Source organism: Prunus dulcis, chromosome 3 (genome assembly GCF_902201215.1).
Source record: "Prunus dulcis chromosome 3, ALMONDv2, whole genome shotgun sequence".
Lineage (NCBI taxonomy): Eukaryota > Viridiplantae > Streptophyta > Magnoliopsida > Rosales > Rosaceae > Prunus > Prunus dulcis.
Window position 1 is genome coordinate 13,596,277 of NC_047652.1, and position 243 is coordinate 13,596,519.

Below are 243 nucleotides of genomic sequence, written 5' to 3' on the forward strand. Positions count from 1 at the left end.
CCAACAGATATTTTTTAGTTACATGTTGCTAATTTCANTAAATCTAGTCATTTTGTTGCCAAATNTTCACAATTTGAACATTTTAAAACCAATANGAATCCTGTTGTTTTAATTTGACAGTGGAATTTNATAGCAGGAAAGCAAAGTAGGTACGCAAAACTAAAAGACGAGAAAGTTTTGGATATCGAACAGTCAAAACACTACNTAAAAATTTCCAGAAATTCCTAATTCACGACGGCTTAT